General features: G+C 33.6%; 1 protein-coding gene across 3 annotated transcripts in view; it reads left to right on the top strand.

The window, feature by feature from the left end:
- Positions 1-12,758, top strand: part of LOC136777402 (putative fatty acyl-CoA reductase CG5065) — a 243,313-nt gene that overhangs the window by 187,720 nt on the left and 42,835 nt on the right. The gene's annotated exons all lie outside the window — the stretch shown is intronic.

The following is a 12,758-nucleotide window of genomic DNA, read 5'->3' as shown; positions in this document are numbered from 1 at the left end:
ATTTCACGTCACTAGACTTAGCGTCTGGTTACTACCAAGTGCCGATAGATGAGGAATCTATTAAGAAGACAGCATTTATAACGCCACAGGGGCACTACGAATTTCTTAGAATGCCCTTTGCACTTAGTAATGCTCCTTCTGTTTTTCAGAGATTGATGGACAAAGCTTTAGGTTCATTGAAAAACGAGGTAGCATTTCCGTATATTGATGATATTATCATTCCCTCAAAAACGGTGGAAGAAGGAATGACTAATTTGCGAAAAGTACTAATGGCGCTGGAAAAACATAATTTAACATTGAGGCTGGAAAAATGTAAATTTCTCATGAGGAAAATAAACTATTTAGGAAGAGAAATAAGTCAAGAAGGAGTGAGGCCAGGATTATCCAAGATAGAAGCTATTATTGATATGGGACCACCAGAAAATATAAAACAGGTACGTCAGTTTTTGGGCCTAGCAAATTACTTCAGAAAATTTGTTCAAGGTTTTGCTACTCTGATGGAGCCTCTTACCCGTCTACTACGAAAAGGAGAAAATTAGGAATGGGCTGATGAGCAGAAACGAGCATTTGAAATCATGAAAGATAGACTAGTGGGAAGACCAATTTTAGCTATATTCAATTTGAAGAGGAAAACAGAATTGCATACGGATGCTAGTTCTCTAGGAGTGGGAGCTATGTTGATGCAGCAAGGAGAAGATATGAAAATGCGAGTAGTTGCTTATTATAGTAAAAGGGTTACTGAGGACCAGAGACATTACCATTCTTATGAGCTAGAGACGCTTGCAGTAGTTCTTTCGTTGAGACATTTTAGAACTTATCTGTTGGGTCTACAATTCAAGGTGGTGACAGATTGTAACGCTCTCAGGACAACCTTCACGAAGAAAGATCTTTTACCTAGGGTAGCTCGATGGTGGCTGGAGGTGCAGGAGTATAATTTTGATATCGAATATAGACCAGGGCATAGAATGCAACATGTCGATGCATTGAGCAGAAACCCGCCTATGGTAGAGCTAGATATTTTTCAAATTGACATAACGGAAGCAGAATGGATCGTGGCAGCCCAAATGCAAGATGAGCAATTGCTTCGGATACGAAAAATATTGCAGGACGGTAAAAATAAAGCCAGCGAAACCAAGCACTACTTTGATGAATACGAATTGAAAGATAACAAACTTTATCGTCGATTAGCAGATGGGAAAAAGTCTTGGGTAGTACCGCAAGCAGCTAGACTACAGGTTTGCCGTTTGAATCATGATAAAGCTGGTCATATGGGTGCCGACAGAACACTGGAGAGATTATCTAGAAATTATTGGTTTGCTGGAATGCGTTCATTTGTTGTTAAATATGTGAAAGCGTGCTTGAATTGTTCTTATTATAAAAATACTAACACCACCAAAAGAGGAAAATTACATCCGATAGAAAAGATCTGTGTTCCATTCCACTCAATTCATGTGGATCATTTGGGCCCTTTCGAGACCAGTAAGAAAGGCAATAAGTATTTAATCGTAGTGGTAGATACGTTTACCAAATTTACTATTATAGAACCAGTAAAGAATACAAAGGTCAAATATGTGACAAGAACTCTGGATAATATAGTGATGCTCTTTGGAACACCAACCAGGGTGATTTCTGATAGGGGTTCGTCGTTTACGTCCAAAACATTCCGTAACTTTTGTGTTGCTTACGGAATTAAACATGTTTTAAATGCAGTGGCCACCCCACGAGGAAATGGACAATGTGAAAGATATAATGGCACTATTTTATCAGCACTTGCTGCCACAGTTGCTGATTTAAATATGCAAGAATGGGATCAAGAAGTGAAAAAAATTCAGGGTGCATTAAATATGGCATTTAATAAAGGCATCAATACAAGTCCACTGAAAGCTCTAATTGGATGTGAATTAAGAAGTCCATCAGAAGCGTGGCTATTAAGTGCAGTACAGCAAAATTTAGACAGAGTAGATTTGAAAGAATTGCGAGAAAATATTTCACAACATATAACGAAAGATCAGGCTTCTCAAAAGAAGAGGTATGATAAATACAGAAAAGAAGCACAACAATATAAGGAAGGGGACGTAGTGATGTTAAAAGTAACTAGTAATCCAGCTACAGGTACTAGCAAAAAGTTGAATCCCAAGTTTCGAGGACCTTTTAAGATAATATGCGTGTTGCCTAACGATAGGTATGAGGTAGAGGATCTTCGAGAAAACCAAAAGAGGATGCGAACTGTTGCATCTGAAGATAATATTAAGCCCTGGATTACAATCCAAGGATCTCTTTGAATAATGAACAAAGTGTTCAGATTTAAAAAAAAAAAGAGAAAGAGAAGACAACCCGAAGGACAAATGTTGTTCAAAACGGAGAATGGATACGACCATGTTAATAAGGGTTGTGCCTGGGACAGGCATAAAATAAGGATGGCCGAATGTTAGCCAAAATGCCACTTTGAATGGAAAAAGATTCCTAGCGACATCATAGGTGGTACGTCAAAGAGACGAACTAAAGCAAGGCACTCAACGAGAGTGGGGAAAAGATAAGAGTGGGGTTAGACGGATTGAACGAACGCTGGCGAGTACTTCTAACAAAAGGAACAACGACGTATGTAATATTTTTCAAGACCTTAAATAAAGTCTTAATATCAAAACTAAGTCTCTCCAAGATCCTTTCATTTAATTCGCCTAACATTATATAGATTCAATTTTTAAACATAATTACAAACCAAGTTATGGTCAATTTAAATGATGAAAGAAGATTTATTTTGTTAATACAACCTTCTAACCTCATTGAAATTAGTCACAAACAGTTACTGTATGTCAAATTATTCTTTCTGTCTACCTTTATATATATATAATTCTCATTGATCTTCGATTATTCCAACTATTTCTTGCATATTTCAAAAACAATCTGCTATTTAGGAAACAATAATAATATTCACTAACATATATAATAGAAAGACTAAGACTGAATTAAATCTAAATATTAATTGTTAAATGTTATTTACTTTCTAATTTGTCCATCGTAATCCATTATATCTGATTTAAATAACCTGAGTAAGCTTGAAGTATATGCTGGTATACAACTGTGTATATAAATATATAAAAATAGCTAGATTCAATTTTTAAACATACGTACAAACCAAGTTATGGCAAATTTAAATGATGAAAGAAGATATATTTATTAATACAGCCTTCTAACCTCATTAAAATTATAAGTCACAAAAGATCAATGTATGTTTAATTCTTGTTTCTGCATACCTTTATATATGTAATCTGTTCGATCTGCCATTCGTTCATCTGCTTTCTGCATTTTGCTAACACAATCTGTAATTTTGAAAACACATACTAAAATAATAATATTGATAAACACATTTAATATTAAAACTGAATAAATAAAAATCAGATATTGAAAAATGTTATTTAACTTTTAATTTGTTCTTCAAGATGCATTGAAACTAACCTAAATAATCTGCGTATTAAGGGTTATAGACTATACCACAACTATTTTCCTTGTTTTGGCATCATTTTGTTACCAATTACTTTATTAACCCATTAACGCCCAAAACGGCAAGAATCAAAGGTTTACTTTGCGATCAGATTTAAAGTGCTAAATCTTGTTGCACATATCGCAAAATACCTTTACTTATGTTTTCGAGGTCGCTCTACAAGATGGTATAATTTAAATTATGATTTGGTTGCGTGAAAAAAAGATATAGTGAATTTTTCCTCAAAAAGTGCTAAAAATTTTGCGACAAAAATTTTAAAAGTTAAATTTTCTACTAAAATTTGATGTTCCTCTTCATTAAAAATGGGCACAAGTTGGCACAAACATTCCAAAGTTTCAAAATATCGTCCGTAGGAAATGAAAAATTTTTGATGGTCGAAGCAAAATGGCGGCAAACACGATTTTTTGTTACAAAATTTCACAAGCTTTTTTCTCATCAATTACAAACTTTATTGAAAATTTCCCAAGGATAAAAATGTCTTAGAATTAACTGAAGAATATTCTAAAATTTTTTCTAATTTTTTATAAACAATTTTTTAAATTTCAGTCTCGTAATATTAGGAGAAATAAAAAATTGTTTATAAAAAATTTGAGAAAAAATTAGAATATTCTTCAGTTAATTATAAGACATTTTTATCCTTGGGAAATTTTCAATAAAGTTAATAGTTTTTTAGAAAAAATGAATTTCATATTAATAAGGTGAACAGACTTCTCTTATAAGAGCTGCACAATACTTAAAGCTTTAAAAAGATTCACTGACGGTATGCAAAAATTTTTGCGCTTACTTTTTTTGATTGAAGTGAAATCTATCATCAACGGTCTACTACAAGTTTTTCTTCATTCTTTATTATATTTCTTTTTTTATATCAATTATTTTTCTTACATCACATGTACCGTTTTATATAGTCTTTATCTAAAGTTTTTATATTCTTAAATATTTGATAATTGAAAAATGTCGAAGAGAAAACGACAAGTTCGAATGTCAGAAATTGAATCTGATGATGATAGTTCACATGAAGATTCTAGTCAAATAATTTTGATTCCCGATCCTAATTATTCTGGCGATAATGATTCTGGTTCAGACGATGAAAATTATAATGATTTTCCTTGTACGTCATATAAAAAACTATACCAGGGTTATTCTGCAAATTTAACTAAATTAGATGCAGAACATGAGTATAACTGGGTTGACGGTGAAAAAAAGTGTAAAGATCAAATTGAAAATGAGACACTGTTATCTGACAGCCAGAAAAAAATGATTGTGCAAAGTACACCAGTTCAATTATTCGAATCCTTTTTTTCTGATGAAATCAAAAATTATATTAGTGCAGCAACAAAGGAAAATAATTTTGAACTTTCTTGATCTGATTTAGATATATTTATAGGAATTTTAATTTTTTCATGCTTTAACAAAAGAAAATCACAACGCGACTATTGGTCAACTGATCCCTTTTTGTCTGCTAACGTCGTTTCGTCAGTAATGTCTCGTAATCGATTCGAAAGTATAAAAGCTCATATAAAATATTCTAAAGCATCAGACAATAATCCAAATGATAAAGGATGGCGAGTACGTTCTTTGATAAACTTATTCCAAAAAAACATTCTTCAATTTGGATATTTCCAAACTGCAATGTCAATTGATGAAATGATGATAAAATCATATGCCAAAACGAGCTTGAAACAATTTATTAGAGGAAAACCAATAAGATTTGGATTAAAAATGTGGGGACTGTATACTAGTAAAAGTTATCTCTTAGGTTGGGATTTGTACTGTGGTAAGAATCAAATCGAAACGAATGTGCTGATAAAATGTGCATTAGGTAGCAGAGTAGTAATGAATTTACTATAAGATTTCCTTCATAATACAACTCCTCGAAAGATAAATCTTTACCATGTCTATTTTGATAATTATTTCACAAGTTTTGATTTAATTTTACACTTACGAAATATAGGATTACGAGCCACAGGTACTATTAGGAATGATAGAGTTAAAATTAAAAACGAAATATGTAAGAAGGCAGAGAGAGGAACATTTGCTGTTAAAAATGACAAAAATAGTCAAATAAATTACATCACTGTAATGGATTCAAAGCCGGTGTCCATAGCATCTACGGCGGCAGGTGTAAATCCAACTCTTCCAATAAAGCGTTATAGTTCTAAAGAACATGAAAAGAAAGAAATCCAATTTCTACACGCTTTTCATATTTATAACAAATATATGGGAGGGGTTGATACTCATGATGCTCACTGTAACAATTTATTGCCCAGCATCAGAAGTAAAAAATGGACATGGGTAGTTTTTACACGTTTGATTCAGGCATCTATTACGAACTCGGTTGTTATATATAATACTGCTAGTACCGGGAATAAAAAGTTTACAAAAGAGTTTGCGTTAGATATTGCTAAGCATTATTTAGCAAATCGAGAAAAAGAAATTACACAAACTCATGTATCCAAACGTGTAGAAAAGCAGAGCAAATGATCATCATGTCCCATAAAAACATACAAATTCTGTAAAGGATGCAACGCATATGTTTGCAAAACATGCTTTCCTAACAAACATTAAGAAAGAGTATTGAAAATAGGAAAAATGTGGGTATAAGATAAGTAACCTACTAAATATCAATGACTTGTGACCCTAAAAAATGCTAAAATATTCCAATTTCAGCTTGTAAACGAGATTAATATTTTTTTCTAAAAAACTATTAACTTTATTGAAAATTTTCCAAGGATAAAAATGTCTTATAATTAATTGAAGAATATTCTAAATTTTTTTCAAATTTTTTATAAACAATTTTTTATTTTTCCTAATATTACGAGACTGAAATTTAAAAAATTGTTTATAAAAAATTTGAAAAAAATTTAGAATATTCTTCAATTAATTATAAGACATTTTTATCCTTGGGAAATTTTCAATAAAGTTCGTAATTGATGAGAAAAAAGCTTGTGAAATTTTGTAACAAAAAATCGTGTTTGCCGCCATTTTGCTTCGACCATCAAGAATTTTTCATTTCCTACGGACGATATTTTGAAACTTTGGAATGTTTGTGCCAACTTGTGCCCATTTTTAATGAAGAGGAACATCAAATTTTAGTAAAAAATTTAACTTTTAAAATTTTTGTCGCAAAATTTTTAGCACTTTTTGAGGAAAAAGTCACTATATCTTTTTTTCACGCAACCAAATCATAATTTAAATTATACCATCTTGTAGAGCGACCTCGAAAACATAAGTAAAGGTATTTTGCGATATGTGCAACAAGATTTAGCACTTTAAATCTGATCGCAAAGTAAACCTTTGATTCTTGCCGTTTTGGGCGTTAATGGGTTAATTGGAATGTGATGAGCGTTTATAAACGCATGGTTTTCTCTCAGTCACTCTATTTCCTGTAACCTATAAAACAAAGAAATCACAAAGTACCACGGCTCAAATATTTAAATATTTGTTCTAACAAACAATACTTATCTAATTTTTTTCTGGATCACTGCCATATAATTGATGCATCCAAATTTTAACTATGAATTCACGTGGAAAACTCACGTGCAAATCATACTAACAAAACGAACACTTCGATGGATACTACATATACGTCGCGCCTGCGTTGCGGCCATATTGGAATCTGTTTCACACCTATAGCACGAAAACATTCGGACTATATCGGAAGAGTGGTGGAGAAGGACAGAAGATGTCGTTGATAGGCTTCTATTGTGAAAGAGTGAGACTTCCGAGCGAGACAACAATTTTCGGTCGGAAGAAAAAGAAAAGCTGAAACTAAAATAGCTGATCGTAATTGCTCAATCTTGATATCTCAGCATTGAGTGTACTGATTTAGACGTTTGTAGTCTCATTCGAAAGCTTATAATCGATTTATATAATGAAAGTTTCATTAAAATTTTCATTAAATGAACCGATCGGAAAATATATCCATCGGAAGAATCGAGTGGTATAGTTTGGTTCAATCTTCGCGTAAAAGTAAGTAGTGTCGCTCGGCTCGTATTTTTTTAATTACTTGCCGCGTAACACTACCGTGTTACTTGATTAAGAGGGGAGACTCATATAAAAAAAATTTTGTTTGCGTTTTTCTTTATGACTTAAAAATTTTATTTAATATTTAAAGAATGTATTCCCAAAATCTGAGCCTCTAAAAAATATTATAAAGGTCTTTTCAGAGACATCAAAGCTATGTGCTTGAAAAGCGCTCAGCTCAAGAATACCTTTAAGAACTTTTCAGTTCGAAAACTTTAAACGCGTTTTTCTGAAAACGTAAAATTTTCCGCGCTGTAGAATGTAACTCAAAAACTAATTGACCGATTTAGTTCAAATTTGGCACAGACATTTTTCAATTGATTAGCCTCAGCATGAACCTAAAAGTTGGTTAAAAAATAATTATAAACAAATTTTTTAACCCATTATTTAAACAAAAAAAAAACTATTTTTACCAAACGTCTTAAAATATTTATTTTTTTTGTATTTCTTGCTAATTTGAGGTTCATGCTAAGCAGGAGAGTATACATTAAAGAATATTTTTTTTAAGTTTCATCAATTATAAGGACGTGGACGTTCCACGGCGCAAATCGAAGGAGCCAAGTTTGACCAGCTATTGCGAACAGCGTTGCCAAGTGTAGTATAATTATACCACCAATTGGCTGGCTCTCTTCAATCTCTCTCTCCCTCTGCTCCTCTCGCGCTGTCTCGCTCTCCTCTCGCTCTTTCTCGCCCTGGATACTGACCCTTAGGGCAGTAGGTTTCCTCTGGTCCAGTATGGGTTCGTGTCCTGGCTGTCCGTTGCTGCACACTTGCACTCTGTTAATTTCCGGATCGGCAGTGGCGGATGGCTGGGTCACGGACTATTTGCAGCGGGGGAAAGTTACGGCCCGAGTGTCACCTTTGACATCTAAACTACGTGTGTCGGAGCGGTCCGCGGGAGCAGGTAAGGCCCTGTGCCTGTCCCGCCGCTGCCCCTCTACACCCATCGCGCGACACTAGGAAGCCGACAAGTTATCGATCCTAGATCAATAATTATCGGTTGATAACTTCCTAGTTCGCACGCGACCCGCCTATCTAGCGCTTGAGATTAGCAAAGCGCTAGATGGCAGCTACTGTAACGCTGCGGGAACGCAACGTTACAATCTATAATAAGTAAATATATATTTAGTTATGTTATGAGTTTTTAAAAAAGATAGATTCATAATAGCCAAAACTACATTATTTCCTGAATGATAGCCATATCACATAAACCAATAACCTTTCCTACTAGTTCATTATAACCTACTCTTATTAGCTTGTATATGGTTGAACCCAATATCTTTCTTGCTGTAACAATTCTAGTAGGAATATTTTATGTGATGTTCTTAAGCGAGATAGAAAACGATTCGAGTACGCAAAAAATGTAAAGAAATGGCCGAGCCCAAAAGTGAATACCCCGTATTGGGATTCTTAGAAATAAAGTAGCCGTTGCTACTCAAGTCTTATTGGTTATTACGCGTATGGAGAAGAGAGTGGGGAAGCTCTAGCGGGGGACTCGAGAGTAAGCCGTGAACGAGTCACGTCGTCCGCGCGTCTGTCACTTATAAAAATCCTAACCCTTATGTGTTTTCTTAATTTATGGTCATCCTTAGTTAACGTCCAACATTAAGTTATTAGTTCGAAGCTAGATAATTTTGCTATTAAGTTTTTATAAAATTACTTCAACTTTCAGAAATGGGATTATGCCCTACAATTGTTTAGAAGTTTATGTGCGTGGTTTTATGTACGTGAAATAAGATCACTTACGCGTCTTATGCAATTTAGTGTGACGACAGCAAAGTAAAAATGGACGAAGTTACAGAATTTATGCTTAAGGAGCTTCAAGAAGCTGTGATACGTTTAGGATTGCCTAGAACAGGGAATAAGGCAAAATTAGTGACCATGTTGAATGAAGCTGATCCCAGTGGCCAGTGCAAGGAAGTTTAAAGAAGATATCGTTCAGGAAGAATAACTGACGATGAAAATGATGTAAAGGAGGATGCAGATAAGAATTTGGAGAATGAGAGGAACGAGACTGAAGAAAACTTTCCTCCGGCTCACCCTATGCGTACAAGATCGGTAAAAACAGGTACGGTTCCAAGATTAAGAAGCCCAGTCGCCAGAGTTTTAAGAGAAGATTATGAAAATTTAAGACGGTAACGTGAAATTATGGAACGCGAACTCAATCTGTTACGTCGACAATTGAATTTGTTTAATGCACCAGCATTCCGTGTATCAACAAATACGGAAACGACTGTGACATATCGAATATCAATAAATGCTTTGAGTGAATTTTTAAGTGAATTTTTGAGAACAGATAACTCCTATTAGAAATGGGAAAGATAACTCATACTAATTCGAGCAACTTATGATTTAGATGAGAATAACACCCGCATCCTCATAAGTATGAAATTAAAAGCTAAAGCTCAGGAATGATTCTATCCACGACCAGAACATCTAGAAATTTCTATGTACCAACTAATACAACGAATGAAAAGTGTATTTGATCACAGACTTACGAAAGCTGAATTAAGAAAACGCTTCGAGCGAAGAAATTGGCGATTCGACGAATCCTTTAGCAGTTATTTCCACGATAAAGTGATATTAGGATGTAATGTGCCAGTGGACGAAGATGAAATAATAGATTTCATAATTAATGGAATCCTTGATGCATCGTTAAGGAACCAGGCGTTCATACAAAGGTTAGAGAGGAAGGAAGATTTATTAACAGCCTTCGAAAAAATAACGTTAAAACGTGAAAAACGCATCAATCGTGAAGGGAATGTCGACGAAACTAACAAGTCTGAACGAATATCGCCGAAGTCTACGAAAAAAGAGGTAGCAAGCAAACCCGCGGACATCAAGTGCTTCAATTGCAATAAACAAGGTCATATGGAAAAGCAGTGTGACAAGCCCAAGATAAATCGAGGAACCTGTTTCGAGTGAAGCGCAACAGATCATCAGCTGCGGAACTGCCCAAAGAAGAAGCGGTCCAAGGATGCTGAGCAAATATCCAGTCTCACCGAACGACGGATAGAAGAGAATCCTTATCCTTATGTTAAGGGCATCGAATATAGGTTAAGTCAAAATGAAAACAATTATAATTTTTATGTAGAAACTCAGTTAGATACTGCAAGTCCGATTACCTTAATTAAAAAAAAGTTTATCCCACCATGTTATATTAAAAATTTGCCTGATCGTTGTTCTGAAGGGTTAAATCGATCGGTACTTGAAACAAAGGGAGTTATTTATGCTACAATTAAAATGGAAAATAATATAACCCAAGACGTAACAATAAGAGTAGTATCAGATATTGCAATCCCACAAAAAACAGACTTCGCCTGTAAAAAAAGGCGGCAAGTACATAAACCATTTAGCATAAATAATATAATAAAATTATCCAATTAAAAAAGTAGTGAAATCCAAATATTAGGCAAGTGTATTTTTTCACCTTAGCAAAAGTTAAATTTTTGAAAAAAAAAAGGAACAACAAAGTTACTTGCCGGGCCCGTAATGTCCATGCACAGTGGGAAATTGAATCGTGTGTAAGATTCAGCTATAGCGTAGTACAGCAAATTTCATGTTAAAATACAGAGTGATGTTAGCCGAACCACAGATGATTCTATTTCTCACTGTGCATGGACATTACGGACTCGGCAAGTAACTTTGTTGTTCCTTTTTTTTTCAAAAATTTAACTTTTGCTAAGGTGAAAAAACACACTTGCCTAATATTTGGATTTCACTACTTTTTTTAATTGGATAAATTTACTATATTATTTATGCTAAATGGTTTATGTACTTGCCGCCTTTTTTTACAGGCGAAGTCTGTTTTTTGTGGGATTTCATTACGTTTTGTAAGAGTATAATATTTAAAAAATTAAATAATTCACTTAATTTTTCTACAAAATTTAAAGAAAATTTCCACACTTCTCATTTTTTGAAACAGCAGCGCTTAACTAATAAAATAATATATATTAATATTGAAAAAATATCACAATCAACACATTGAATTTATTGATATTTGTAATGCATTCTGCATAAATGAACTTCATAATTAATGCCCCGGCTGCTTGTTTAATGTTTTCAGTTTCACTATAATAAAAGTTTGATTAAATTTTTCATAATCAATAAACATACTTTCAACATATAAAAATAATTAAGTAAAATGTATGTTTTAACTAATTTACATTTTCTGTTTATCAACATTTCACTTTTACCACCATCTGACCTTGCCAGACTTCACTAATTTCATCAACTACTTGAGTTGATACTGGGGCAAGACTGGACAAGCAATTCGCAAAGCTTTGAATAAGCTACAATCAAGCATGTATTCAAAGCTGACAATGTCGTTTTGCATACCACGTTTCTTTTTAGCACCAATTACTATCACATTTATGCTGCTAATTCTTGACAAAGGTGATATAGGAGATACATTGGCGAGTCGTCCTTATAACATTTCCTGTGTCAGAGTCCTCAGATGTTCATTTCGCTAATCTCTATACACTGTTGAAACTGGTCGGATTTCTGGTACTGCATAATGGAGTGGAAACCATTAATTTTTGGACTAAGTTTCAATTCAGAATAAACGTGCATTTTTTCATCCATATTGAGTATACTAGTTTTCTTTAATCTTTTCAGATGTTCAATTATTTATCATCTTCTCTTAATAATGTAGCCGTTAGACATAACTTACATTAGGGTTAGACAATTGTTAGTACTCGATGGAATATTTTTGAACAAAATTATATGCACTTCAACCAAAACCTTAATACCCCACTGCTGTTCCCCTGCAACCACTCCATTGTTTGTTCAGCCTCTCAAGAACGTTTTTGTGTATGTGTCATAATGGAATATGTTGTAACTAAAAAACTATAGCTCATTGGCTTCTCTTTTCCTTCACTAGTAAACAGATACATCCAGTTATCAGCAGTTGAACACATTTGAAATTGCTGCTTCCATTGCACAACCAAAGCTTCGTAGTTGCATAATACCAAAGTACTTTACTATGACCTGAATTAAAGATAAATAAACAATTAATTTTTATCTATATACATTTTAAACAGATACTGTACTATAAAAAGATAAGCAAAACTAGTATACTATATGGAATTATTAAATTTACTAAATTATATACATTACCATATGGTAAAGTATGCGTAACTCGTCAATTATACATATTTTACCATATGATAATGTACATAATTTAGTAAATTCAGTAATACCATTGAGTATACTAGTTTTGTTTAATCTTTTC

This window comes from Prorops nasuta, unplaced genomic scaffold (assembly GCF_024137725.1).
Source record: "Prorops nasuta isolate Cenicafe-Biocafe unplaced genomic scaffold, Cenicafe_Pnas_1.2 PNAS00011, whole genome shotgun sequence".
NCBI classification, from domain to species: domain Eukaryota; kingdom Metazoa; phylum Arthropoda; class Insecta; order Hymenoptera; family Bethylidae; genus Prorops; species Prorops nasuta.
Note: the sequence above shows the minus strand (reverse complement) of the source record. Positions and strands in the feature narration are given on the sequence as shown.